The 26,364-nt window shown below is 44.6% G+C and overlaps 11 non-coding genes across 11 annotated transcripts; all 11 read right to left on the bottom strand.

Annotated features, from left to right (window-relative positions):
* Positions 1 to 20,450: 20,450 nt before the first annotated feature.
* Positions 20,451 to 20,524, bottom strand: trnat-ugu (transfer RNA threonine (anticodon UGU)). Its single transcript has one exon. It is a non-coding gene; the product is annotated as a tRNA-Thr (tRNA).
* A 420-nt stretch (positions 20,525 to 20,944) lies between these two features.
* On the bottom strand, positions 20,945 to 21,018 carry trnat-cgu (transfer RNA threonine (anticodon CGU)). The gene has a single exon. It is a non-coding gene; the product is annotated as a tRNA-Thr (tRNA).
* Positions 21,019 to 21,811: 793 nt separating this feature from the next.
* Positions 21,812 to 21,885, bottom strand: trnat-cgu (transfer RNA threonine (anticodon CGU)). The gene has a single exon. It is a non-coding gene; the product is annotated as a tRNA-Thr (tRNA).
* A 793-nt stretch (positions 21,886 to 22,678) lies between these two features.
* trnar-ucu (transfer RNA arginine (anticodon UCU)) lies at positions 22,679 to 22,752 on the bottom strand. Its single transcript has one exon. It is a non-coding gene; the product is annotated as a tRNA-Arg (tRNA).
* Positions 22,753 to 23,205: 453 nt separating this feature from the next.
* Positions 23,206 to 23,279, bottom strand: trnat-agu (transfer RNA threonine (anticodon AGU)). Its single transcript has one exon. It is a non-coding gene; the product is annotated as a tRNA-Thr (tRNA).
* A 265-nt stretch (positions 23,280 to 23,544) lies between these two features.
* trnar-ucu (transfer RNA arginine (anticodon UCU)) lies at positions 23,545 to 23,634 on the bottom strand. The gene is given in 2 exon segments: positions 23,545 to 23,580; positions 23,598 to 23,634. It is a non-coding gene; the product is annotated as a tRNA-Arg (tRNA).
* Positions 23,635 to 24,071: 437 nt separating this feature from the next.
* Positions 24,072 to 24,145, bottom strand: trnar-ucu (transfer RNA arginine (anticodon UCU)). The gene has a single exon. It is a non-coding gene; the product is annotated as a tRNA-Arg (tRNA).
* A 513-nt stretch (positions 24,146 to 24,658) lies between these two features.
* Positions 24,659 to 24,732, bottom strand: trnat-agu (transfer RNA threonine (anticodon AGU)). Its single transcript has one exon. It is a non-coding gene; the product is annotated as a tRNA-Thr (tRNA).
* A 263-nt stretch (positions 24,733 to 24,995) lies between these two features.
* On the bottom strand, positions 24,996 to 25,085 carry trnar-ucu (transfer RNA arginine (anticodon UCU)). The gene is given in 2 exon segments: positions 24,996 to 25,031; positions 25,049 to 25,085. It is a non-coding gene; the product is annotated as a tRNA-Arg (tRNA).
* Positions 25,086 to 25,265: 180 nt separating this feature from the next.
* trnat-ugu (transfer RNA threonine (anticodon UGU)) lies at positions 25,266 to 25,339 on the bottom strand. The gene has a single exon. It is a non-coding gene; the product is annotated as a tRNA-Thr (tRNA).
* A 420-nt stretch (positions 25,340 to 25,759) lies between these two features.
* trnat-cgu (transfer RNA threonine (anticodon CGU)) lies at positions 25,760 to 25,833 on the bottom strand. The gene has a single exon. It is a non-coding gene; the product is annotated as a tRNA-Thr (tRNA).
* Positions 25,834 to 26,364: the final 531 nt, after the last annotated feature.

The following is a 26,364-nucleotide window of genomic DNA, read 5'->3' as shown; positions in this document are numbered from 1 at the left end:
CAGACAAAAGCACAGATATTCTCCCACAAAAGTGTCTTTTTGAACAAAAGTGTTATAGGCCAAGCAAACCAAACAAATTTGAAGGCAGCAGTGAAGAGAAATGAGCCTGTACAAATGGATGGAAAGTCTTTGAGCCTGTTTGATTGCTCAAAAAGTGTGGTAAAGAGTGTGATGCAAATATTTTTTATTATCTCCATGATCTGATTACTATACATGCTTTGCTGAAGATTGTTTTTATATCTTATCTATTAATTTATTATATTTTATTTAATTAATATATTATTAGAAACACTAGAGAAAGTTGCTAAAAAAAGTATGTGGATTCTGATCTTTATACATCGGAAATAACTTTTCATGAAGCGGGCCATGATAAAAGAATAAAAAGAAAGAAGAGGTTAACAATGATAAATACTAAAGAACCGTATTCAGCTGATGATGGCCATAGGCCTTTAATCATCAAAACAACAAACTATAAGTTTAATACAAATTCCCTATATGATGTTTTATTAACAAGGTTCAGGAGGAGCATGATCAGATAATCAACCTGGCCAGGTGAAGCTCATCAGCCAATCACCTTAACAAGCTCAATGGGTACATAAATAGAGCCAGCTCACCTCCATTCCACGACGGTTTTCCAGCATCACTCGTCTGCTACTATGTCTGACATAGGATCATCCTCTTCCGACCGTGAGCTCGTCGCTCCAACCCAGGACACTGGCGCAAAGACCCCTTCGCAAACCTCCGGAGCAAAAGCGCCTCCTTCTCGGCCCAGAGACGCAACGGAGCCCCGGGCCTCAACGAGAGGAGGACGCCGGCCTACAAGATCTTCAGCTCAAACACCGACTCACCGAAGGCTTCGTTCACCTCCACCAACCAGACAAGCGGCACCTCCCTCCGCTTCTTCGTATGCCTCCGTTCCACCGTCCATTCCTCCCATTGGGAAATGGACCGTGGCAGGTTTGAGACAGGCTCTGATTAATTCAGACGTCCGGTTTTCACGACGCATGAGTAAAGCCGAGCTCTACAGTCTCTACGTCTCACTGGAAAACACTAACTCTCCTTTAAAGAAAACAAAAGCACGAGAAAATAATTTATCTCACGTTTCTGGCTCTTCTTCCTCTTCCAGGTCCAGCTCCAGCTCCACGCGGGCGAAGAGGACCAATAGGCCATCAGCAAGTCAGGGGCGTGCCCCAGACTCCGCCCTTCCAGATCCCATTCCTCTTCTCTCATTGGCTCAACCAGCCGCTGCATCTCTGCCAGGCACGGCACTACCCGCAACATCTCACACCAACATCCCCTTTCACACTTTCTCTAACCCCTCTGCTTTTCCTTACCCAGCTCAGGCGGCAGACGCTAGCGTGAGGATGCCTCCGCTAGGCGCGCAAGCCCAGCTGGCTTCCCATCTCCCTTCTACCTCCACTCCCCTCTTTCCTCAATGGCCGTCAGCTCCCAGCATAAACGCAGGTTCGTGGCCATCCCAGCCAGCGATGCCAGCTACTTGGCCTCCTTTCCCTTCGGCTTCTTACTCCTTTCCTCAACCTCCAGGGGCTAATGCAAGCGTGAGGTTGCCTCCGCCGTCAGTCACAGCCCCTATTCTTCACCCTTTCAGTTCTGCTCTTCACACAAAAAATCAGTTCACCCTAATATCCGCTACTCAGCTCCCCGCCCCTCCGAATGCAGTTGCCTTAGAACCACCCCCCGTGACCCACAACATCAGGACTCAAATTTTAGCAGGTGCAGATATAGATCTTTCTTCTCTACTCTCTCTCCTTCCCGTCGCCGAAGCTAACAGGCAAATAGATTGCGGAAATTTTTCCGTCACTCTAAAAAACCCTGCACCAAACTCATCTCGCGTCCTCTCGTTCGCTGAATTCACAATCGCTTTCGGCCGCTACACGGATGTGATTTGTTCAGTTTTTCCCCATAGACGGCGGGAACTCAATGACTATTTGGCCATAGTTGCAGAACTCGCGCTGTCTTACGGAGGGGGTCACTTCTACACCTACCATAAATTATTTTCAGCAAAATGTGCGGTTCGCGTGGCTCAATGGAACCAGTGCCCCTATTGGGGCGCGCTGGACCCGGACCTCCACAACCGAGTATTTTTAGGATGCAGAAACATCACATGCGCTCTATGCAGGTCGCTCACTCATCCCACTACTTCATGCCCTCAAGTGAATCCTGCCATCCCTGCCTGCACAGACACGGCCCATCCTAAATCAACCAGTTACGTCCCACGCTCCGCTACATACGCAGATCAAGGAACTTCTAGACCTCCCTTTTCGGTCACTGGACAGGTTTGTCATAACTTTAACGGAGGCAAATGCAGCAGACAACGGTGCAAGTATCTGCATGCATGTAATTATTGCGGCGGAGCTCATGCTCGGTTGGTATGCCCAGTCTACAAGGCTGTCAATAAAAAATCAAAAAACTACTTAACGACTCCCGTCAATGTTTCTCGGCTATCCACAGAATTGTCTCATCACCCTGACACTAACTTCAAAAATTTTCTTCTTTCAGGTCTCGCAGAGGGTTTTAATCCGGGCGTCTCATGTGCTCTTTCCAGGAACATTATTTGCAATAATCTCCAATCTGCACATTCAGAACCAGACGTGGTCACTAACCTGATCAAAAAAGAAATTGATTCCGGTTTTATGATCGGCCCCTTCGACGCCCCCCCCTTCAAAATTTTTCGTATCAGCCCCATCGGAGTAGCCACGAGAAAATTTTCGGGGAAGAAACGCTTGATCTTCGATTTATCAGCTCCTCGTAATTCCCTTTTCTCCAGTATCAACAGCCTCATTCCACTCGAGGAATACTCGCTGCACTACCATGACATAGAGCAAGCGATCACAATGATAAAAAACGTGGGTCGCGGGGCATGGCTGGCCAAAGTAGACATCACCTCTGCTTTTAAGGTGATGCCTATCCACCCAGACTTCTGGCATCAATTCGGTATTCGCTGGCAAGGAAAATTCTATTTCTCCGTACGCCTGACATTCGGTTGCAAGAGCAGCCCCAAAATTTTCGACACATTATCAGAAGCCATTTGCTGGATTCTCTCCAATAATTACTCTATTCATCACGTAATTCACCTGCTCGATGATTTTCTAATCATCTCACCTCCTGACGCCACCCCAGCCTCAGATATCTCTACAGTTCTGAAGGTTTTTTCCGAGCTGGGAATCCCCATAGCTCAAGAAAAAACTTCAGGGCCAATTCGATCCATTGAATTTCTGGGCATTAATTTAGATTCCGTCAAATTTCAAGCCTCCCTGCCAAAAGAAAAAATCGACAGGATAATTCTAATTGCTTCCACCGCACTAGAAAGTCGAAACTGTTCTAAACGTGAGCTACTATCTCTTCTCGGCCACCTCAATTTCGCCATGCGCATCATTCCGCAAGGCCGCCCCTTCATTTCTCATCTTCTCACTCTCGCATCTTCGGTACAGGCTCTGGAAGATCAAATTGCCTTCACTCACGCATGTCGTTATGAACTCAGTTTGTGGATATCCTTCCTCAAGCAATGGAATGGCTTGTCTTTCTTTTACAACGATCTCGTGTCTTCCCCCAACGACATTCAGTTGTTTACCGATGCAGCGCCCTCCGTCGGCTTCGGGGGGTTTTATCAAGGTCGCTGGTTCGCATCTCCCTGGCCCCCTCAGCTGCTAGATACCCCTCAGTCCTCCGCACTGTTCGAACTCTATCCGTTAGTAGTCGCCGCTTTCCTGTGGGGGAAGGATTGGTCGGCAAGCAGCATACTAGTTCACTGCGACAACGAAGCAGTAGTCCACTGTATAAACAAAAGCCGTTCTCATTCCCCCGCCCTAATGCCACTGCTAAGGCGCCTTATTTGGATTTCAGCGTGCGACCAATTTATCATTTCCGCAAAACACATTCCCGGAAAAAAAAAAAAAATCTAATTGCTGACTCTCTCTCTCGTTTCATGTTTCAGAGATTCAGAGTGCTGGCTCCGGAAGCAGATTCCTCTCCCACCCCGGTTCCTCCATATTCACAACTCATCTTCCCATAAATCATCCGTTAAATCCCCTTCTCATCGCATCGCTTGATTCAATACTCAAAGCAGTCTCACCCAGAACTCTCCAATCATACCTAACAGCTTGGAGATGCTTCAAAGCCTTTCACCTTACATACAACCTCTTTTTTCCTGATTTCTCCCTCATCTCAATCACTTCGTTAGTCTCCCATCTCAACATTCACAAGAAACTGCAAGCCAGGTCAATTAAAGGTTATTTAAGCGGAATTCATTTTTTTCACAAATTAATTTATGGAGCCCCCTCCCCTGCAATAAACAATCCTCAAACCTCTCTCTTGATAAAAGGCATTCAGCGGTCACACCCTCCTAGCCCGGATGCCAGACAGCCGATTACCCTGGACATCCTCACAAAATGCATCCGTACACTCCGCACAAGCTTCCACTCAGTGCAGACTGCTCGTACACTCGATGCAATTTTCATTTTAGCTTTTTTCGGTTTTCTGAGATGCTCAGAATTTACCATCACTTCCAAATTCAATCCCAAACTCCATCCGACCATCTCCGACCTCTCCGTCCTCGACAACGAAACCATCTCTTTTTTCATCAAACAAAGTAAAACGGATCAGGAAAAAAGAGGTCACCACGTTTATATTTTTAACCTCCCGTCACCTATCCAACCGTATCAGACCCTCCTCACGTACCTTCAATTCAGAAGTTCTCAGTGCACCTCTCCCCTCGACCCTCTCTTCATCGACGATCATCACCTTCCCGTCACACGTTTCTGGTTCCAAAAACATCTAAGACTCACCCTAGTCCAAGCAGGCATACCCCCAGAAAGATTTTCCAGCCACTCTTTTCGAATCGGGGCAGCTACCACAGCAGCTCAAAAAGGACTATCACACCAACACATTCAAGCCCTCGGCCGATGGACCTCGGACGCCTTCAAGACCTACATAAGGACCAATAATTCTCACCTGAAAACAGCCCACCTCACTCTTATTAGTTAAACAGCACTTGACGCTACCGCAGCAGTTCTCGCTCATTCCACCCCGCCGCCCCCATCTTCCGCTTTCTTAAGATACAGTGCCCCCGTCACTCTAAACTGCCACTGCAGCGCTCGACAACTCGATACTGCCGCCGCAGTGCTTGACAACTCGATACTGCCGCCGCAGTGCTTGACAACTCGATACTGCCGCCGCAGTGCTTGACAACTCGATACTGCCGCCGCAGTGCTTGACAACTCGATACTGCCGCAGCAGTGCTTGACAAACTCGATACTGCCGCCGCAGTGCTTGACAACTCGATACTGCCGCCGCAGTGCTTGACAACTCGATACTGCCGCCGCAGTGCTTGACAACTCGATACTGCCGCCGCAGTGCTTGACAACTCTTGACAACTCGATACTGCCGCCGCAGTGCTTGACAACTCGATACTGCCGCAGCAGTGCTTGACAAACTCGATACTGCCGCAGCAGTGCTTGACAACTCGATACTGCCGCAGCAGTGCTTGACAAACTCGATATTTCCGCTGCAGCGCCTGACAAATTGATACTGCCGCCGCAGTGCCTGATAACTCGATACTGCCGCCGCAGTGCCTGATAACTCGATACTGCCGCAGCAGTGCCTGACAACTCGATACTGCCGCAGCAGTGCTTGACAACTCGATACCGCCGCCGCAGTGCTGGATAATCTGGATACATCGTCCCTAGCCTATGACTCAAGCAGCCAGATCGGGCTCTCCCTTCCGGCGCAGCAGAGCCGCGGCTCCCTTCGGTCGCAGTGAGAGCCCTCCATCTAAGCTCAAACACCTTTGCAGCACCAGGGCTCTCCCTTCCGGTGCAGCAGAGCCGCGGTTCCCTTCGGTTGCAGCGAGTGACCCTCCCTGGCCTTCCTTTTACACTCCTCCTAGCACTCCCCATTTTCATCAGCATGCATTTTTTGGGGGGGTCATCACAAATTCCTTCCGGCTGCTGTCTCATTCCTTTTGCTTTTTTGGGGAGTTCTCCGGGTTCGGGCTCCATCCCGAGCTCGGAGCCCTCCCCTCGGACAGCACGCCAAAAAATGCTTACCATTTTGCCTTTTCACATTATATGAGAGTGTGAACTCGTGAAATGATGTTTTATTAACAAGGTTCAGGAGGAGCATGATCAGATAATCAACCTGGCCAGGTGAAGCTCATCAGCCAATCACCTTAACAAGCTCAATGGGTACATAAATAGAGCCAGCTCACCTCCATTCCACGACGGTTTTCCAGCATCCCACCCCCACCCCAACACCACACTCTCCATTTAAGTCATCCCAGTTCGGGATGGGGGGGAGTTCTCCGGGTTCGGGCTCCATCCCGAGCTCGGAGCCCTCCCCTCGGACAGCACGCCAAAAAATGCTTACCATTTTGCCTTTTCACATTATATGAGAGTGTGAACTCGTGAAATATAAACATCACCTAAATCATCAAGACTCCATTCTTCATTCAACTTCATTCTTTGTGATAATTACATGCTCTTTTGATAGTTCAGTTCAGTTCAGTTCATTTTTAGAGTGTTTGTTATTTGGTTTGATCAGAGAGCAGGAAGAGTTACTGCATCGTCATTCCATGAGGCAGCCAGGACAGAATTATCTTCATCGTCAGTTTTTTACTGAAGCATGCAGGTGTCGGAAACTCAGAAGAGAAGACCAGGAGACTCTAGGGTATTTTCAACAGAGTTCTTTATCTAGAACACGCTGCGTGTCACTGCAGTCATCGAAAGTCTAACTAAAGCAGATGCATTGTAGTTTATATACATTTGGGGGTAGTGCTCAGAAATGGAGACAAAGCACCTGGGTGATGACCTTAACCTTTTCACACGTGAGTTTAAAATATTATATCTAACCCCAGAGTGAGTTTTTTTTAGGCGACCGTTATTTTAGAATGTTTGGCATTACTGTTTCCTTGGTGACGCGTCATGTGACACACCGCAGCCACAACAGCCCTGTAAGACACATGGATCGCTTTTATTAAATTTTTCCTTTTTTATTATTAATATTCACAAGCATGCTTGCTATATTATGAAATATCTGACATTCCGATTTCGAAATATGTGCAAGTAAATGTATTTAAAAGTCCAAACACTTTTATAATGACCACATTAGTTATTCTACACCGGGTGATGGGAACCATGTTTGTTTGCGCTGAATCCGAGCTGTGGGATTTACAACACGCAAATTCATCCTCTCCTCCCGAAAGACATTAAAGTAAGTCTCTGGTGAGCTGGGAGAAGAGGAGAGTGAACGTTATAGTTACCTACATAATCTGTATATGATATCAATAAAATATGTTGTCAGAATATATTTGTAGAATCATTATTGCCGCTTCCATAGACATCAGTGTGTGTTTTACAAACTATAAATGTATGGTTTTGCTAGTACTTATGTGTATTTAAATGTCTGAAACCTAAAATAAGCATTATATGGTTGAAAACACTGAATAGTTGTGATAATATGACAAGCACTCAGCACGTCTGATCTGGCTCAGAGCCAGCCAAAGCGCCAAAACAGATTTGAATTCAGCAGCTGATCACGTGATGCGGCGAACGTTCGAATCACACCGGTGTGATCGTACGCTTCAGGGACCAGCCAAGACAAATCACACCGGTGTGATCGTACGTGCTCAACGATATCAACGTTGTGGGCAGGTGTATATTATGGACAACAAACACAGGTGCATTTTATGGATGGCATTTTGAATGCACAGAGATACTGTAACAAGATCCTGAGGCGCATTGTTGTGCCATTTATCCACAACCATCCCCTTGCAGCATGATAATTTACTGCCCTATGTTGCAAGAACCTGTACACAATTCCTGGAAGCTGAAAACATCCCAGTTTTTGCATGGCTAGCATACTCCCCCATTGAGCATGTTTGGGATGCTCTGGATCGGCATATTCAACAGCGTGTTCCAGTTCCTGCCAATATTCAGCAACTTCACACAGCCATTGAAGAGGAGTGGACCAACATTCAGGCCACAATCAACAACCTGATCAGCTCTGAAGGAGATGTGTTGCACTGCCTGAGGCAAATGATGGTCACACCAGATACTGAACAAGGTAACACGGTAAAGCGCACGGGAAGGGCTTCCATGGAGGACATAAATAGAGGATATAAGGCCGATAGATCATTACAAGTAATGCCTATGAGCGCTTGTGGTGTGAACAGCTTTATTGTTTTGACATGCTGCTTATTTTATCTACAAATGATAAATTGGTGCCTCCATTGTCTCAGAGTCTAGTTAAAACCAAGCCGCAGTCCTCAATTTGAATGGCTTGATAAAATGAACATTAGTGTTTATATAATCTGCACTACTTAGTATAAAAGACTATTAAATGCATTAAGATCTCAGATTCGCAAATAATGAATTAAACAAATTCAAAAACAGCATTACCAGCTTCAATAATCAGCTTCAGTGACAATTTATTCTCTTCGTATGACTACAAAAGTTCTTGAAAATATGAATACATCATGGCAGTCCTGATATAAACTGCAGGAGCAGAGATTATTCAGTCCTTCAGTCATGTAGCTCTGGTGCAGCATCACAATGCTCCTGACACTGAGAACGAGTTGCTCTGGTGTGGTGATATTTTACAGGACATTACTGATGAAAAATTACCCATGTTGCTTACCATTGAAGACTCCATTATGAAATCAAATGAGTAAAAGAGCTCAGGTGAGAACACAAAACACTCTTAGTCATCTGTAAGTATTCGATTTTTTACATTTCCTCCTATATTCCCATATTTACACTTAATGGGACCCCAGTTATTACTCCACATACCAATATTTTATTACCTATTTGATTGAAACTTACAATCATTGCTCACATACCATTTTCATTTTGATCACTTCATTCATCTGCTCTTTACTATTACATATTACCATCAATCCTCCATCTTCAAGGACTTTTGTACACTTGCAGCAAAGTCTTCTCTCTGGTGTTATTATGACTCATGTCACGCTGATAACATAAACATACAGTTCTCTCATGTGTGAAACCTCATGTGGTATTTAAGTGATTCTTTACATCTGAAACTCTTTCCACAGTGATCACATATAAACAGCTTCTCTCCAGTGTGAAGGTTCATGTGCCTGTTAAGGTTTCCTTTTTGGTTGAAACTTTTTCCACATTGCTGGCAGGTGAAAGGCTTCTCTCCTGTGTGAACTCTTATGTGGTCTTCAAAGTGCTGTTTTTGACTGAAACTCTTTCCACACTGATCACACGTGTAAGACTGATCTCCATTGTGAATTCTCATGTGTCTGTTAAAGCTTTCTTTTTGAGTGAAACTTCTTCCACACTGTTTGCAGGTGTAAGGCTTCTTTTCAGTGTGAACACTCATGTGTCTGTTAAGGTTTCCCTTTTGGCTGAAACTTCTTCCACATTGTTTGCAGGTGTAAGGCTTTTCTCCAGTGTGAATTCGTAAGTGGTCTTCAAGGCATTGTTTATAGTTAAACCTCTTTCCACACTGAGGACAGGTGAAAGGCTTCTCTCCAGTGTGAATTCTCATATGTTTGTCAAGGTTTACTTTTTGGTTAAAACTTCTTCCACATTGTTTGCATGTAAAAGGCTTCTCTCGAGTGTGAATTCTCATGTGTCTTCTCATGTTTTCTCTTTGATTGAAACACTTTCCACACTGATGGCAATTGAAATAACTTCTTCCCGTCTTTCGTTTTATTTCTCTTAAGGAAGTTGTTTTAGTCTGTGAACAACTAAAAGATTTTTCTCCATTTGTGAAATCCTGATCTTTCTCTTCCGTTTCATTCAGTTCTTCACTCTCCTCTTTCAGTGCCATCAGGTCTAAGGTGAAAAAAGACAAGTACAAGTTAACCCCAGTTTAATGGCACGAAGCAACAGATTTCAAAACATTCAAACATGTAAAGTGTCAAAACTAACATATAACTATATCCTATATGCTCTAAGCCAGTGGTTCCCAATTCCAGTCCTCAAGCTCCACCCACTCTGCATATTTTTCATGCCTCTCATAGTTAATGAACCTGATTCTGACAATTAATCAAACAAGTTGAGTGAAAGTGACGGCTGTCGCCAGACTTTATTTCACATACGTCATCATTACATCAGAGCAAGACCACATGCATGAACTATTATTTACCTATTTCACATGAAAAATGTTACTCAATCCTAGCAGTGCACATTAACATTTAAATATTAAATGACACAATTCTTTGAATGCTGTTTTTAAATAAAAGTAAAAAATGGTCTTTAAGAGAACTTTAAGAAAAATATTAAGCTAAAATCTGCAGGAAGGTAGACAGTGTAGAAAACACCTGCCAAAGGCAAAATTAATTGAGAATTGGATATTTCAGCTTTGATAATGAAAACCAACCTGTTTGTTCCTCAGTATCTTCATGTTTGACTCTGAATGTTTCTTCATGCTCATCTTTAATAAACGCCATCTTTGTTTGTTCCTCAGTATCTTCATGTTTGACTCTGAATGTTTCTTCAATCTTCATGTCTTCATGCTCATCTTTAATAAACTCCATCTTTGTTTGTTCCTCAGTATCTTCATGTTTGAGTCTGAATGCTTCTTCAATATTCATGTCTTCACTCTCCTCTTTAATAAACGCCATCTTTATATTGTGTGGATGGATATGGATATCAGTTCATTCAGCAGGAGTTTTTTTCTGTGTTTGTAAACTTTTTCCTGTTGAAGATGACAATAATTATCAGGAAAAAAAAGAAAAAAATCTCAATCAGCTCTAGTTCAGTAGTTCAGTAGTATACATTTAGTATATTACATAAATTATTATAGTATATTACGTTAATCATTCTAAATGCTGTTGCATTTTAGGATAGTCACAACAACAACAAAACATTTGCAATTGTTTGTAAAAGTTGTCATTACACACGTTTGAGGTTTTTTTCGTCTCATTGACACTGTTTTAAGCAGCAGGTCTCTCAGCGAGCGGTGATTCGAAACAGTGAATCATTTTGTGAATCAACCGATTCAATTGACTCGGAGTTTCTGATCTGAATCACTACACATGGAGCGACATCAGACGCTGTGTGGATGCGCTTTAATAACGTTCATCATTAGATAAAATATTACCATGTTGCATTCAATAAATTGTAAACCGCTTGTAAACCATATAAAACAGACTGAACGCTTGGTATGAATTTAAACAGTTCAAAGTTTAAACAGTTTAAACTGACTACAAACCTTTCTTCAGCTGAAACACTAATGCAGGAGCGCGGAGCAGCCTTATGACGTCACACCACCAGATCAAAATAAAAGTCCTGTTCACGCGCTTCTGTGTCTACAATGCGAAACGTGCAGAGATATGTACAAAAAGGAGTTTTATTTTTTCCAAATGCATTATTGCGTTCATTTATTCATTCAAGTATTTATGACAATATCTACAATATTTCCACAACCCTTGTCAAAAAATCCTATTGGAATTTCAGTTTATCCTTTAGGATCTTAGTGGATTCTTAAAATCCTATTGGACATTCTGATGGGTCAATATCACCATAGAGTGCCTTTGACTGATGAAAATTTCTTAAAGACATTGTTCAAGTTTTTCGTTAAACCACATGTTTATTATTTTAAGAAGACTTTAAACTTCAACAATTGCTGGTTGGTCCAGCTCCTGGACCTTTAATAAAATAATTATAAGCAAAAACATTTGGACCAACTTACAAAATATGTCCACCCTGTCAGGGACAAATGGATACAGAAAGCAAATATTTCTGACAGTGTTATCATTCTAAATAATACACTTTTGGAAAATATTTCTGTCCCTTCTCTTATATATATTTTTTTAAAAATTGGAAAGAACTTCAAAAACTTACATTAATGGTTACATACCATTTAAAGTAAAAAATAAGATAGGAAACATATCTGACCAGAATTTATCCAAAACCAATTTATCCTTAAATGTTCCTAAAAGAACAAATGCTAAAGATTGTCATTTGAATAAAGACATTTTATTTTTTTCAGTTAAATGACAGGGTGGACAATGACATATGACGGGGTGGACGGTAACATGACAGGGAGGACAACTGAAGGAAGAGACACAGAAGTGGCAATAATAACACACTTAATTTAATTATTTTGAGAGTCCTCTGCGTGTGTGTGTGTGTGTGTGTGTGTGTGTGTGTGTGTGTGTGTGTGTGTGTGTGTGTGTGTGTGTGTGTGTGTGTGTGTGTGCATGTACCTGGTATTCATCACGTTGTGGGGACCAAATGTCCCCACAAGGATAGGAATACCAGTAAAATTTGACCTTGTGGGGACATTTCTCAGGTCCCCATGAGGAAACAGGCTTATAAATCATGCACAATTAATTTTTTTGAGGAAGTAAAAGTATGCACAATCTCCTGTGAGGGCTAGGTTTAGGTGTAGGGTAGGTGTAGGGCAATAGAAAGTACGGTTTGTACAGTATAAAAACCATTACGCCTATGGAATGTCCCCATAAAACATGTAAACCTGTGTGTGTGTGTGTGTGTGTGTGTGTGTGTGTGTGTGTGTGTGTGTGTGTGTGAAATGATCCATGATTGGTATGTTCCTGACATCATGCTGAAAAACATATGTCATTATTATTATTTATTATATTTCAAATGGATATACATAATTAATTATTCATCATTTATTCTATTGAAAAGTAATCTGGCTCAACTATGACTGCATGAGCTTATTTGAGATGCAGGATATCCTGGACAGGAGCTGATTGAATTTATGAAAACTAATAAATAGAATTTAAACATTAACCCTACTCTGCAGTGGGTTCAACAATGGCAAGCAGGTCTGGTTGGTTTTGACTTTACAGTGTACTGTGTTATAGCTGTGAGGCAATGTGCATTATTTCATACCTTGTACTCTTCAGCAGCAACATTTTTGTCATCTAGTTCAAATATACCCCTTTGTTGCATAAGCAAATGCAGGTTATTATAGTGCTTTGCTACATTTGTTCCACTGCATGGACTGCAAAATAGTACTGTTGAACTAGAAAGCACCTCATCCATCTCTTTCAGTGTTGAACAACATGCAAGGAGACCAAAGATGTGCATTGCCAGTGTGTTTGGGAATTCTACAAAAAAGCCAAGAACAACACAATTATTATTATTATTGTGCATTTAATTTCAAACTGTACGTGAAGTGATAATACCCCATAAATACATACTGTTTTTTGCAAAGAGCCTTGGCATTCTTCATGATGTGACTCAAACATCTGTGAAGGATGGGGAGGTCAAATGTTTCTGTTGGATGCTGTCCAGTAATCAACAGGAAGTACTTCTGCAGCAGATCCTCCAGGCCTGTTCTGCCGAATGTAATGGAAACTGACTGCATAAGCACAAGGGATCCATCACATATTATCATGACTGGCCTTTTGATTGCCACATTTCCATACATCCTGATGACATCAGTCTGAAAAGCCTGCAAGAAATATGTCACAGACGCTGTGGTGTGGTCGCATGCAACATAAGTTGGCACAGGTAAAGGTGATGCACCCCTGGATGGATTTCTAACAATGATCTCATAAACATAGTATGGACTTTCTGCTGTTTTTTTTTTTTTTAAATTACACTCCCTGTCGCATCCAAGTACACTATGTCATTCTTGCACCTTTTGTAGAAGACAGAAAGTGTCTTATTTGACCACAGCATAACTCCTTTGGGGTGCATCATTACTTTCTGGAGGACATCATTGTCTGTGCCACATTGTTAGTCAGTCAGTGCTTTTAAACTCAGAAGCTCATCAGGATGAGATCGGGCTTTTTCCTTTCACTCCATGAGATGTTTTTTAGCACGTTTGCAGTTGGGGCATCATCCCTGCACCCTGAATCGATGACCACTGGTTTAATCTTTTGCATGGACTCCAAATAAAAACTCTGTGGTAATTTGGTTTCTAGGACTTCTGCAGTTGCCTGTTGTGCAGCTGCACACACTGGCCTTCTTTGCAGTTCTTTGCTGTTGTGACAAACATCGCCTCCAGTGAAAACCACTGCTGCTTTCAGGGAGCTCTCATCAGCAACTTCCACTTTTACTTCTACTGGGCAGTGTTCAAAACGACAGTACCCCTCACATGTAAAAAATGGAGCCTGTGTCTGTGACCCCAGGGTTTTCACCCTGTGTCGCTTAAAAGTGATTTATTTTTGTCTATATCCTTGTCAGGTGTCTGGAATACATAAAAAGAAAAAAAATTACAGATTAGTAGATATAGGCTACATGTTTGTAATATCTTAACCCTACACCTGTCGTGGAATTTCCCTTACTCACAACTATCCTTTACTTTATGTCTTCACCTTTTCCCTGTTAATTAGGTGTCATTCTATATATTAATATCACAAATGTCTTGTAACAGCATAACTCCACAAATTAAAAATTTAATTAATGCAAGTTGGAACATTAAGGCCTCCGTGGACAGAGATAAGTAACTGGCTATGTGTTAAAAAGTTAAATGAAAGTTCCCAGTGAATGCTAACACAGACTACATTACAGTAATTATATTCAAACAAGAAAGATTTTTTTTTTCTCCAGTAGCCATGAAAACATTATTCTACAAAATATTCCCTATGCAATGGATAAATGGCTTGCTCCAAACAAGCTGAAATTTTTTGCTTAATTGCATTTGTATTCTCATTTTATTATCTGTTACATTTAATAGAACAAGTATGGTTAAACTTTTCACGTACATAAGCACAATTTGATTCCAAGTTATCTGTCACAGGACAGGAGTCTGCATCACTGTCAGCCTTTGTGTCCTGCACAACCTGGAAAGAAAGAGAGGGTGGGGTCATTTCTGAAACAAAGTCTGTGTTACACACCAAATGGCAAGCAAATTGAAGATAAAAAGTCACCAGATTCAAAGATGGACATTCAAGCTCTTCTTTATGGCATGGAGACAAATGACCGTCCTAAGTATTTGAAAATTGTTGAAAAAAAAAAAATCTGTAAATATCTCGTTTCCCCAAAAATGCTAAGAATTCCACAGGCAATAACATTTACATTTGGCATTAATGGTTGAACATAATGATATGAGAAGCAAAATGCCAGAAAACAAACAAAAAAGATACTCACATTGGAATCAAAAACTATGATAATATCAGCTAACAAATATTACAATCATTAGTGAATGCAAATATTACTTCCTTAAATATAACCTTGATAGTTCTGGTGAATTGGAGTATTTGTAATTGTTTGAAAAATATCAAAAGTAAAATGCATGTCAAATGAATTAATTTGTATAGTTCACGTTAATCTGTTACCTAGCAATATCTTAAATTTTAATGTCAGTAAAAATTGTAAACTAAAGAAGGACACTTTGTAGAGACACTTTTCAATCTATAAAATGGATAAATTACCTTGAATTGAAGTAGGCATGCCTGAACAATTTTCTGGCGATTTTTGTCAATGTATTCCGCACTTGCAACTCTTTACAGACACTGCTCTAAAACCCAGCAGGATTGCGAGCGCTGTACTGCCGTGCAAAGGCAAAAGACCTTAACTTCGATTTTGGTCGAAAATTAGTTATTGATATTTTTAGAATATTCAACACCTCCTTTATCATGTGGATAAGTATCTTGAATCAGTTTCATTGTTTTTTTGAGAAAATAATGCGTTGTCTTAACAGTAACTTCAAAAAATCCTAGAGAAACGAAGTTATAACACCGTAACACATGTTAGCACTCTTTGGCTTTGTTTTGAAATGCTCTAATTAAGTTTCGGTAGGCAACTCAGGTTGAGATGGCTTTGAAACGCAGACATCAAGCTCAAGGTAAGAAATTGTATAACGCAAAAGATGCATTAGACAAAAGAATTAGATTGCAATGTACTTCAGCTAGCTAGCCGCCTATAGCATAAATATATGCTACCAATCTGCACCATATAAAGCACTGTTAACAAGCAAAGACCAGATAAATTGCCAGCAATAAGTAATCGTAATCTCTATTTTTTTTTTTTTTCATAATTAATTTTCATTCAACAGTCTAGGGCTACCAACTAACGTTAGTCGACACGAATGCCGTGACAGCATAGCATGTAGCATGATCACATAAAATCAGTACACTTCGCAATTAAATCCATAACCTACCTTTTCTTGTAACCAAATAAAATCCATGGCAATGAATGTCATCAGAGATGTTTAATCCACAACAATCCACAAGAATTCTGAGGCATTATTCCTGTCTGCTGGCGTTCACATCAATCAAGACTTCCTTTAGGCTAGGCTATTTTTGTGAATGAATCTGTGGCTCTGAACGAATCGTGAGTCAATGATTCAATTAGTGATTCATAAATACTGCGATTGGCTTTGTTAAAAAATGATTTGACGTCTCACTCAAACCAGACTGCCAGTAGGTGGTGCTAAGTCACTGAGTTTAACAATTAAAAGGATCACTTCATTTTTTTATCATCATAGCATAGTTCTCTTTTGAGCCTTTTTATTTAAAATATTATTTATTTTTAAAATGTATTCAAACAGGTAAAAACAATTCATTGGAAAATATATTTAAATGGCAAATACTGTCCCTTAATGGTCAAAATTGTGTGAAAGAGAGGTACTGATATACAGTTTAGATTACTAGACCACACCTATTATATCTACTGTTATTACAAACAGCAATCTCAAAATTAACTCAAAAGTAACACAGAAGTAGTGTAAGACATTACAATTTAAACACAAAAATATTTCAATATTGTAAACAAATTACTTTCAAATTACAGTGACTAGTAATATATTTTGTATTACATTTTGGAAGTAACTTAATAATCCAACACTGATTATTATTTGCTCTAATTCCTTTCAGTTCCTTGTGGAGATATTCCTTGTGGTCCAGAAGCACCCCCCCCCCCCCCCCCAAAAAAAAAAGATCGTTCTGGACGGTGGTAGGCATTTCCCAAATTTGATAACATTAATATGAATTATTAATATTAACAATATTATTAATAATATTAATATTGTTTAAATATTTAATTGTCATGTTCCATTTTCCAATGCATGTCTCCAACTGTAAATCTGTTCTATTCTTTCCAGTTACTTGTGGGGATATTGATTGTGATCCAGCACTCACAACAAAAACATGGACGATTCTTGATAGTTGCCTGGATATTAGTTTCCCAGCGTTTGATTCTGATGAGCTATTCTGCAGCACACCTGATTCCACCCATGTTTCTCTTACGAAGTTTCCCCTCACTCCAGCCACAACACTACTGCCAGCACCAGAGCACACCCTCACTTCCTCCAAAGCTCCACCAATGAGATCCATGTGGCCAGAAATGCAGAAGAAAATGCACAGACAAATTTAATGAAGAGAGGCGAAAACTGATCTGGAACAGGTACTGGGACATGGAACATACAGACTGATGTGCATTCATATTCCATAGTGTCAGCCAGCTACCAACAAAATTTTGTGTGGATGGAAAGACAAGTCGTCGTGGCAGGTCCTTCATTTACAGGTTAAAGAATGAAGATCAGGTCCCACAGCAGATCTGTAAAACTTTCTTCTTGGCCACTTTAAGGTATCACTCTGCGAATGACAGCCTGGTCCTTTCTGTAATGGGGAAGGAGATAGGAAATGAGGTGATCCCAAGAGACCAAAGAGGAAGACATACACCGGCCAACAAGCTGGACATGCAGCTTGTGTATGACCATATTGATTCCTTCCATCCATTAGTGAGCCACTATTAAAGGGAGCATGCCCTACATCGTCGTTACCTCCTTAGCGACATAAACATCAAGCTCATGTATGCTGATCATTTCGAAAAAGGCAACAGCTGCTCATGTGAAAGCTACCGCAAAGCTGTATAGCATAAGAACATCAGCTTTACAAAGCTTGGAGAGGAGGAATGTGAGGAGTGCCTACTGCAGGATCAGCACATGAAAAATCACCATAATGGGGATGGCCATGTTATGGACTGCTTGCAATGCCAGAGGTGGTGTGCGCATAAAGAGTCTGCCATACAGAGCAGGATAATATACCAGGCTGATGCAGAGAAGGACTGGCCAGAGGACACATTATTGAAGAGTGTGGACCTTCAAAAAGTAATCATGTTGCCTCGTATGCCTAGCTTGAAAACAACAATCTTCACAAAGCGTATTGTGGCATTCCATGAGACCTTTGCCTCTGTAGGCAAGAAGAAAAATAAAAAAATACACCATATCTGTGGTCTGGCATGAGGGCACGGCTGGACGAAATGCAGCAGAGATCACCTCGGCCTATGTGACTGTACTAAAGAAAAAAAGGGACATGTTCCACAGCATCTTCTGGGTGGATAACTGTTCAGCCCAAAACAAGAATTGGTGCCTGCTATCATCCCTGGTCTGCATTGTTAATGGTGATACCACCTCCATGGAGGATATAACTCTAAAATACTTTGAGAAGGGACACACTTTCATGAGTGCTGACAGTTTTCACCATGGTGTTGAGCAGGAGATGAGAAATCGTCCTGGAGGATTGGTGTATGACTGAGGATTTTGTGAGTGTTGTGTCAAGCTCAAACTCCAAGAAGGTGGAAGTGGTCGAGATGAAAAACTCTGATGTGCTGAACTGGAAGGATAGCCACTCCAATGTTAAGACCAAGAAGGCACCAAATCTGAGCAAGATGGCAGTCATTCTGTGACGTGGCTCCAGGAGCCTGTTCTTCAAACTGACCCATGCAGATGCTCACTTTACCGAGCTGGACTTCCTCCGGGCTAAGTTTGAGCTGAAGGAGCCTTCTGTCCTGAGACCACATGACCGTGGAATTGAAGAGGCAAAGAAGAATGACATAATAAAAATGTCCTTTTATGCCCCCAAACAGGAGAGCTTTCTGGTGTTCACTGTCTGTGAGCGATGTTGTGGAGGATGTGGAGTAACGACAACAACATTCCAAAGAAAGAAAGAACAGGATTCCAAAGTTCACTTACTTGTACATAATTGATTATATCTTTGCAGTTGTCAGGATTGTGCCTGTTCTGTTCAGTGTTTCCTAGTGTTTCCCCCATCACTTGAACTTCAGTTGGTTTTTCCCTTTGTCTTCCCCTGTTACTCTGTGTCATTTGGTTTGTCCCTATTAGCTTTGATTTTGTTCACCTGTCTGTAATTTGTTACACCCCCTGCCACTCCTATTTAAGTTGTTTGTTTCCTCAGTTTCAATGTCAGTCGATAACGTCTCATGGTGTTTGTTCTGCTCCTCGGGTTTTGTTTTGTAATGGTTTTGTTCCCTATTTTTTTTGTTTATAGTTTTGTAAATAAATAGTGTTTATTGGATTTCCTTCTCCTGCGTTTGTTCTCCTGGCTCCTCGTCTCCCCCGCACATCGTGACAGATCGACTGACCTGAACAACATGACCTGGGCTGAGGACCTCCTCCTGAACATTCAACAAGGTGAGCGTTCGCTGGAGGAATATGTGGAGGAGTTTTTGAGTGTTTACCATCTGGTGAGATGGAGTGACAAAATGATAAACGCATGCTTCCAGATGGGACTCAAAGATGATTTTTTGTTTCAAAAGATTTCTCCTAATGATTGCTATCGTCCCGTAGCAGATTTTGTCAACTTTGTTCTCGATTTATGTGATTCCCCATTCCAAGTCATGGTGGAGGATGGTAATCCTCCTCCCATCTGGAAACATGCAGTCACCCCATCTCACCAAAAGCCAAAGCCCTCCGCATACCCTTACGAAAATTAACCATGGTTTTACTATAGTAAAACTGTAGTTAACCATGACTGTAGTAACCACGTTTTTTTGGTGCGGTTTTTTGGTTTTAAAAAACCATGGTTCTGATACCATGGTTTTACTACTGTTATATTGTAGTAATACTATAGTAAAACTGTAGTTAACCATGACTGTAGTAACCACGTTTTTTTGGTGCAGTTTTTTGGTTTAAAAAAACCATGTATAACATTGGGTCAGAGACGTTCGGATCCATTTGCAGGGCTTTATTAAGAGTAGTTGACAAGCAAGGGTAATCACCAGTAAACGGGAGCAAAGTAGACAATCCAATGGGTAAACCAACACACAAGCAATGTTCACAAAGGCAGGCAGCAGTAATCAGAAACGTAGTAAACAGTCCAGGGTCATACACAGGAAATCCAACACAGTAGAAAACGCTCAGAAATACCTCCATAAAGAACGATAAGACTTTGCGATGACTGCAGGAAAGTTTGCGCCTAAAATAGCCGACATAATCAAGCGTGTAATGCCAAACAGCTGTGGCGGAACTGTCCGAGGTACGTGAGTTAAAAGAGTCCGGGTAGGAACTAAAACTCGGGCGAAGGTTCCCGCTGAGATCGTTCGGAGAGGGCCACAGAGGCACGATCGGTGACAGAGCCCCTCCCCTGCGAGCGGCTCCCGACGCGAGCCACTCCTTGGCGCCGAGGAGCCGGTTTCCCTGGATGTTCCAGGTGAAACGCGGCAGTGAGTTGAGGGTCCAGTATGTCTTTGGCACTGACCCAGGACTGTTCCTCGGGACAGAGACAGCCACCGGTGGAAAGGCACCGCTGGGATTCGAACCCAGGATCTCCTGTTTACAAGACAGGCGCTTTGACCAGCTAAGCCACGGCGCCTCCTCGGTGGGACCCGTTAGCCTGGGATGCTATCCTCCAAAAGCAGGTGAGAGGGTAGTGTTGCAAGAGAAACCGCCCGCGGTCCACAAGCTCCTCTGTGTCGCCATTCGCCGTCCGTTTTTTGGTAAAGCACGAGCTCGGCTGTATTGTGGCGCGCAACCAAAGGCATCGCTGGGATTCGAAACGCAGGATCTCCTGTTTACTAGACTAGCCTGGAAGCACGTTCGCCCTACGGGAAGGCGACTCAGATGATCCAGGCTTCCAGAGAAGAGGCCAGGGGTTGGCTGACTGGGCGCTGGACAGCTTTAAGGCGTTTGCCGACAAGTGAGTCGGGGCGGTTAGCAAAATTAACCACTCGCTGCCGCTGTTTGCGGGTCGCTTTCGGAAAAGCTTGCGCTTGCTGGACTGGAACCCCGCCCAAGGCACCGCTGGGATTTGAACCCAGGATCTCCTGTTTACGAAACAGGCGCTTTAACCAACTAAGCCACGGCGCCAAACCGCATGCAGGGTTATCGGGAGAGTGACTCAGAGGGTTAAAACATCCAGAGGCAGATGCTAAAAGAAAATGTCTACAAATTTCTACTGCCTGAGGGCAAAACTCCACAGTATGAGAGTTACCAGAAAGCCACGACTCTGGTGGGACTTGAACCCACAACCTTTGAATGACCTCATCTGGCAGTGACTTAGAGGATGCATGAATCACCACTTCAAACATCCTGTGGCGTGGGCAGAAAGACAGGTCCTCAGGTCTGTGCACAGTGGAGGCACGCTTACTGGACTGGAGCGCCACCCAAGGCACCGTTGGGATTCGAACCCAGGATCTCCTGTGTACTAGAGAGGAGCTTTAACCAACTAAGCCACGGCGCCTCCTCGGTGGGACTCGATAGCCTGGGATGCTATCCTCCAAAAGCAGGTGAGAGGGTAGTGCTGCAAGAGAAACCACCCGCTGTCCTCGAGCTCCTCTGTGTCCCCATTCGCCGTCCGTTTTTTGGTAAAGCACGAGCTCGGCTGTATTGTGGCGCGCAACCAAAGGCATCGCTGGGATTCGAAACGCAGGATCTCCTGTTTACTAGACTAGCCTGGAAGCACGTTCGCCCTACGGGAAGGCGACTCAGATGATCCAGGCTTCCAGAGAAGATGCCAGGGGTTGGCTGACTGGGCGCTGGACAGCTTTAAGGCGTTTGCCGACAAGTGAGTCGGGGCGGTTAGCAAAATTAACCACTCGCTGCCGCTGTTTGTGGGTCGCTTTCGGAAAAGCTTGCGCTTGCTGGACTGGAACCCCGCCCAAGGCACCGCTGGGATTTGAACCCAGGATCTCCTGTTTACGAAACAGGCGCTTTAACCAACTAAGCCACGGCGCCAAACCGCATGCAGGGTTATCGGGAGAGTGACTCAGAGGGTTAAAACATCCAGAGGCGGATGCTAAAAGAAAATGTCTACAAATTTCTACTGCCTGAGGGCAAAACTCCACAGTATGAGAGTTACCAGAAAGCCACGACTCTGGTGGGACTTGAACCCACAACCTTTGAATGACCTCATCTGGCAGTGACTTAGAGGATGCATGAATCACCACTTCAAACATCCTGTTGCGTGGGCAGAAAGACAGGTCCTCAGGTCTGCGCACAGTGGAGGCACGCTTACTGGACTGGAGCGCCACCCAAGGCACCGTTGGGATTCGAACCCAGGATCTCCTGTGTACTAGAGAGGAGCTTTAACCAACTAAGCCACGGCGCCTCCTCGGTGGGACTCGATAGCCTGGGATGCTATCCTCCAAAAGCAGGTGAGAGGGTAGTGCTGCAAGAGAAACCACCCGCTGTCTTCGAGCTCCTCTGTGTCCCCATTCGCCGTCCGTTTTTTGGTAAAGCACGAGCTCGGCTGTATTGTGGCGCGCAACCAAAGGCATCGCTGGGATTCGAAACGCAGGATCTCCTGTTTACTAGACTAGCCTGGAAGCACGTTCGCCCTACGGGAAGGCGACTCAGATGATCCAGGCTTCCAGAGAAGAAGCCAGGGGTTGGCTGACTGGGCGCTGGACAGCTTTAAGGCGTTTGCCGACAAGTGAGTCGGTGCGGTTAGCAAAATTAACCACTCGCTGCCGCTGTTTGCGGGTCGCTTTCAGAAAAACTTGCGCTTGCTGGACTGGAACCCCGCCCACGGTACCGCTGGGATTTGAACCCAGGATCTCCTGTTTAGAGGACAAGCACTTTAGCCAACTAAGCCACGGCGCCAAACCGCATGCAGGGTTATCGGGGGGTGACTCAGAGGGTTAAAACATCCAGAGGCGGATGCTAAAAGAAAATGTCTACAAATTTCTACTGCCCGAGGGCAAAATTCCACAGTATGAGAGTTACCAGAAAGCCAAACATCCTGTTGCGTGGGCAGAAAGACAGGTCCTCAGGTCTGTGCACAGTGGAGGCACACTTACTGGACTGGAGCGCCACCCAAGGCACCGTTGGGATTCGAATCCAGGATCTCCTGTGTACTAGAGAGGAGCTTTAACCAACTAAGCCACGGCGCCTCCTCGGTGGGACTCGATAGCCTGGGATGCTATCCTCCAAAAGCAGGTGAGAGGGTAGTGCTGCAAGAGAAACCACCCGCTGTCCTCGAGCTCCTCTGTGTCCCCATTCGCCGTCCGTGTTTTGGTAAAGCACGAGCTCGGCTGTATTGTGGCGCGCAACCAAAGGCACCGCTGATATTCGAACCCAGGATCTCCTGTTTACTAGACAGGCGCTTTAACCAACTAAGCCACGGCGCCACCCCGCATGCTAGGCGAGGGGAGGGCGGCTTAGAGGATTCATGAATCAACACTTCGAACGTCCTGCTGCCTTCACTTGATGCAAGACAGTGATTGCCATACCTCACTGAATTGGATCTTGGGCATGTTTTGCTACCTTTTAAATATGATTGACAAATTTTTTTTTTTTAAATCAATGTACGCTGAGAACAGGAGGCCTCAAAATGGTTTCTGCAGTCCGAGAGCAACACTGCGCAGTACGGGCTTAACAAAATGCCAAAAAGCACGACTCTGGTGGGACTCGAACCCACAACCTTTGAATGGCCTCATCTGGCAGCCTAGAAGTCCAATGCGCTATCCATTGCGCCACAGAGCCCGTCGGTATGCCAGGCTGGGCCACTGAGGGCTTTTCTTAAAGATTTGTGCCCGTCCAGCTCAACCGAGTGGCACGCTGTGTGGGCAGAAAGACAGGTCCTCAGGTCTTTGCACGGTTCAAAAACAGAGCGTCGCCGTGGTCCCCATTCAACAGCGAGGCCAGAGACAGCCACCGGTGGAAAGGCACCGCTGGGATTCGAAACGCAGGATCTCCTGTTTACTAGACTAGCCTGGAAGCACGTTCGCCCTACGGGAAGGCGACTCAGATGATCCAGGCTTCCAGAGAAGAGGCCAGGGGTTGGCTGACTGGGCGCTGGACAGCTTTAAGGCGTTTGCCGACAAGTGAGTCGGGGCGGTTAGCAAAATTAACCACTCGCTGCCGCTGTTTGCGGGTCGCTTTCGGAAAAACTTGCGCTTGCTGGACTGGAACCCCGCCCACGGTACCGCTGGGATTTGAACCCAGGATCTCCTGTTTAGAGGACAAGCACTTTAGCCAACTAAGCCACGGCGCCAAACCGCATGCAGGGTTATCGGGGGGTGACTCAGAGGGTTAAAACATCCAGAGGCGGATGTTAAAAGAAAATGTCTACAAATTTCTACTGCCCGAGCGCAAAACTCCACAGTATGAGAGTTACCAGAAAGCCACGACTGAGTTGAATGACCTCATCTGGCAGTGACTTAGAGGATGCATGAATCACCACTTCAAACATCCTGTTGCGTGGGCAGAAAGACAGGTCCTCAGGTCTGTGCACAGTGGAGGCACGCTTACTGGACTGGAGCGCCACCCAAGGCACCGTTGGGATTCGAACCCAAGATCTCCTGTGTACTAGAGAGGAGCTTTAACCAACTAAGCCACGGCGCCTCCTCGGTGGGACTCGATAGCCTGGGATGCTATCCTCCAAAAGCAGGTGAGAGGGTAGTGCTGCAAGAGAAACCACCCGCTGTCCTCGAGCTCCTCTGTGTTCCCATTCGCCGTCCGTGTTTTGGTAAAGCACGAGCTCGGCTGTATTGTGGCGCGCAACCAAAGGCACCGCTGGGATTCGAACCCAGGATCTCCTGTTTACTAGACAGGCACTTTAACCAACTAAGCCACGGCGCCACCCCGCATGCTAGGCGAGGGGAGGGCGGCTTAGAGGATTCATGAATCAACACTTCGAACGTCCTGCTGCCTTCACTTGATGCAAGACAGTGATTGCCATACCTCACTGAATTGGATCTTGGGCATGTTTTGCTACCTTTTAAATATGATTGACATTTTTTTTTTTTAAATCAATGTACGCTGAGAACAGGAGGCCTCAAAATGGTTTCTGCAGTCCGAGAGCAACACTGCGCAGTACGGGCTTAACAAAATGCCAAAAAGCACGACTCTGGTGGGACTCGAACCCACAACCTTTGAATGGCCTCATCTGGCAGCCTAGAAGTCCAATGCGCTATCCATTGCGCCACAGAGCCCGTCGGTATGCCAGGCTGGGCCACTGAGGGCTTTTCTTAAAGATTTGTGCCCGTCCAGCTCAACCGAGTGGCACGCTGTGTGGGCAGAAAGACAGGTCCTCAGGTCTTTGCACGGTTCAAAAACAGAGCGTCGCCGTGGTCCCCATTCAACAGCGAGGCCAGAGACAGCCACCGGTGGAAAGGAACCGCTGGGATTCGAACCCAGGATCTCCTGTTTACAAGACAGGCGCTTTGACCAGCTAAGCCACGGCGCCTCCTCGGTGGGACCCGTTAGCCTGGGATGCTATCCTCCAAAAGCAGGTGAGAGGGTAGTGTTGCAAGAGAAACCGCCCGCGTTCCACAAGCTCCTCTGTGTCGCCATTCGCCGTCTGTTTTTTGGTAAAGCACGAGCTCGGCTGTATTGTGGCGCGCAACCAAAGGCATTGCTGGGATTCGAAACGCAGGATCTCCTGTTTACTAGACTAGCCTGGAAGCACGTTCGCCCTACGGGAAGGCGACTCAGATGATCCAGGCTTCCAGAGAAGAGGCCAGGGGTTGGCTGACTGGGCGCTGGACAGCTTTAAGGCGTTTGCCGACAACTGAGTCGGGGCGGTTAGCAAAATTAACCACTCGCTGCCGCTGTTTGCGGGTCGCTTTCGGAAAAGCTTGCGCTTGCTGGACTGGAACCCCGCCCAAGGCACCGCTGGGATTTGAACCCAGGATCTCCTGTTTACGAAACAGGCGCTTTAACCAACTAAGCCACGGCGCCAAACCGCATGCAGGTTTATCTGGAGAGTGACTCAGAGGGTTAAAACATCCAGAGGCGGATGCTAAAAGAAAATGTCTACAAATTTCTACTGCCCGAGGGCAAAACTCCACAGTATGAGAGTTACCAGAAAGCCACGACTCTGGTGGGACTTGAACCCACAACCTTTGAATGACCTCATCTGGCAGTGACTTAGAGGATGCATGAATCACCACTTCAAACATCCTGTTGCGTGGGCAGAAAGACAGGTCCTCAGGTCTGCGCACAGTGGAGGCACGCTTACTGGACTGGAGCGCCACCCAAGGCACCGTTGGGATTCGAACCCAGGATCTCCTGTGTACTAGAGAGGAGCTTTAACCAACTAAGCCACGGCGCCTCCTCGGTGGGACTCGATAGCCTGGGATGCTATCCTCCAAAAGCAGGTGAGAGGGTAGTGCTGCAAGAGAAACCACCCGCTGTCCTCGAGCTCCTCTGTGTCCCCATTCGCCGTCCGTTTTTTGGTAAAGCACGAGCTCGGCTGTATTGTGGCGCGCA

The sequence above is a fragment of the Garra rufa genome, chromosome 2 (genome assembly GCF_049309525.1).
Source record: "Garra rufa chromosome 2, GarRuf1.0, whole genome shotgun sequence".
In the NCBI taxonomy this organism is placed as follows: Eukaryota; Metazoa; Chordata; class Actinopteri; order Cypriniformes; family Cyprinidae; genus Garra; species Garra rufa.
Note: the sequence above shows the minus strand (reverse complement) of the source record. Positions and strands in the feature narration are given on the sequence as shown.